We start from the raw sequence: 3295 nt of genomic DNA, 5'->3' as shown, positions 1-3295 counted from the left end.
AAGTAATGGACACAGATCTAATATGGAGCCAGTCACAGGTCTAATATGAGGATATGCAGCTTGAGATGGAAGGTTTTTTGCACATTAACAGTCCCTCCTGCAACAAGTGATTTGGACTAGTTGATGCTGCCTTTGAGGCTATCATAGGGGTGGGTAAATGTCCAAATTTTAGGTTCTCTTTGCCTAGTAAAGCAAAGGTGGCGTACCTCATGCTTCCATCAGTGCATTCCAGAGATCTAAAAATTGAGCAAAGCTTCTGATTTTTGTCATGGAAAATCCCACTATGTTCCCAGTCATCCAAGTTTGCAGAATTAGAATAATTTGTTCATTTCACTTCATTCATTCATTTATTTCATCACTCTCCTATAGCCTACCCTTGCCCCCCAACCCAAAGTTTCCAATTCTTGTTCATCCGACCTAAAAAGTATCTATCCTTTTTGGTCTTCTTTTTACTCACATGACCCCCCTCACCTCTCACCTGAACTATTATCTTTTTTTTTTAATTTAATAGCCTTTTATTTACAGGTTATGTATGGGTAACTTTACAGCATTAACAATTGCCAAACCTCTTGTTCCAATTTTTCACCTCTTACCCCCTCCCCTCTTCCCCAGATGGCAGGATGACTAATAGATGTTAAATATATTAAAATATAAATTAGATACACAATAAGTATACATGACCAAACCGTTATTTTGCTGTACAAAAAGAATCAGACTCTGAAATATTGTACAATTAGCTTGTGAAGGAAATCAAAAATGCAGGTGGGCATAAATATAGGGATTGGGAATTCAATGTAATGGTTTTTAGTCATCTCCCAGAGTTCTTTCTCTGGGCATAGCTGGTTCAGTTCATTACTGCTCCATTGGAAATGATTTGGTTGATCTCGTTGCTGAGGATGGCCTGGTCCATCAGTACTGGTCATCATATAGTATTGTTGTTGAAGTATATAATGATCTCCTGGTCCTGCTCATTTCACTCAGCATCAGTTCGTGTGAGTCTCTTCAGGCCTTTCTGAAATCATCCTGTTGGTCATTACCTGAACTATTATCAGTAGCCTCCTACTTGGTCTCCTTGCTTCCTCCTTTCCAACTCTTCCCTTCACATAGCTACCGAGTTGCTATTTCTAAAACAGAAGTGTGATTATATCATTCTCCTACTCAGGAAACATTTGACTACCTATTGCTTATATGACAAAATTCCAAGATTTCTGTCATTTAAAACTCCTCATGCTCTGGATCCAACCTATCTTTCTAGATCCATTTTACATAATTTCCCTTTACACACTTTACATTACATCTACTTACTCATCTATTTACTATTCCCTGTCTTTTTGTCTTTGAACAAATCATTACCCAAGCTTGGAATGCCTTTTAAATGTCTTTTGAAATTCTTTACTTCTTCAAGGTGTAACTCAGGTATCATCTCCTACAAGAGGATTTGCTGATTTTTACTAATCAGGTCATTAGTCTCTGTCACCTAATTTTTTTTTTACTTTATATGTAATTCGTATTGACCATTTATTTAGTTCTAGAAGGACTATCTAGCCATACACTCAGTTTGCAGATGAGAAAACTAAAGTTAAAGAAGTACAAATAGCTTGCCAGAGGCCACAAAGGTAGTAAACATCAGAAGCAGAATTTAAAATCAGGTCCTTTGATGACCGAGTCAATACTTTTCTCACTCTATGTATTTATTTTATACACCCAATAGAACTAAAAATCCTCAAGCAAAAGTACTAATTTTTGCATATAATAGGTGCAAAATTGGACTGAATTAATCCAACTGATTAATTCTTTGGGTCTTTCAAATCCTCGAAGCTAGCCCTAATATTGTCATCTTTGGTCAGTCTGATGGAGGTGAGTTGAAAACTCAAAGATATTTTAATTCCAATACTCTTTCCATTATATTCTACTCCTCTCTAGTTCTCTAATATATCTCCTCTCCCTCTGTATAGGTGACCCAAGGGATCCTTCTCCCTTGGAGTTGAAAAGAACTGTTTACTTGGATTTTGACTGAGTATTTCCTAAGGCAGTGGTCCCCAAAGTGTAGTACAAAGAATTGTTGGAGTCTCTGAAACCCTTTCAGAGGGTCTACAAATTCAAATTTATTTTTTATTTCTAATATAGTAAATAGCTATAAATATAACCCATGTGAATAAAAACTCTTTGACCAGATCCTCGATAGTTTTTTTTTTGTTTTTTTGTTTTTTTGTTTTTTTTAACAACATGAAGATACTGAGAACAAAAGTTTGAGAACCACTGTTAAGGTATCTGGGAGTGGATAGAGAGCCATCCTTGAAGCCCAAATTAACTGGGTCAGGTTCTGGCCCTGATCCAGATGGCTGTGAGACTCTGAACAAATTACACAGCCTCTCTTCAGGCCACTTTGTAAAACTATGAGTTGGAGAAAAGGTACCAATTTATATAGGTAGAAGGAGTTCCCTCACCAATGAATTCTTTATACCTGTAAAAGCAGAGGTCTAATTCCTATCACTATGTACTACAATTCATACATGGGAAGTGATTAATTTGCAGATAGCTACGCCTATCTGTAAAGGGTGAAGAGGAGGGGAAAACATTTACCAGACAACTACTATGTACCACTATGTACTAGTCACTTTGTTTGTTGTTCAATCATGTCCCGCTCTTCATGGGGTTTTCTTAGCAGAAATACTGGAGGGTTGGACATTTCCTTCTCCTGGAGAAGGAAATTTATTTATTTTATCTTAATCTTAATCTTTATTTTAAAGATGAGGAAATTAAGGGTTAAATGACTAGCCCAGGATCACACAGCTGTTAAGTGTCTAAAGGCAAATTTGAACTCAGATCCTCCTGATTTCAGACCCAGCCCTCCATCCACTTGGCCACCTACTTGCCCTAGGCACTATGCTAAATCTTATAAATATTATCTCATTTGATTTTCATAATAACCTTGGGAGGTTTGAACTCAAGATTTCTTGATTCCAGGTCCAGTATTCAATCCATTGAGCCACATAATCTTGCTCAAACTCCAATGATCAACTGACATAATATATACAAAGCAGTGTGCATACCTTCTGCTCTATATATGCTAATTATTATTATTTAGGACTATTAATTTTTTTTTCTTTTTGCCTTGAGGTAAAGCAGAATAAATAACCCCTTGCCCAAATGGGGACTCATTCTGCCAATTTTCTTTGCCTTTCATAATCATCAAAGCCAAGTTCTAGAAATCTGACTGTTTCAGAAGTACTATCTTCAGAGTTTCATTGTTCAATTGAGTCTATTTAGAATCTGCAAGACACAACTTGACATT

Source organism: Sarcophilus harrisii, chromosome 5, assembly GCF_902635505.1.
Source record: "Sarcophilus harrisii chromosome 5, mSarHar1.11, whole genome shotgun sequence".
Taxonomy (NCBI): Eukaryota; Metazoa; Chordata; class Mammalia; order Dasyuromorphia; family Dasyuridae; genus Sarcophilus; species Sarcophilus harrisii.
This window is presented reverse-complemented; position numbering follows the sequence as displayed.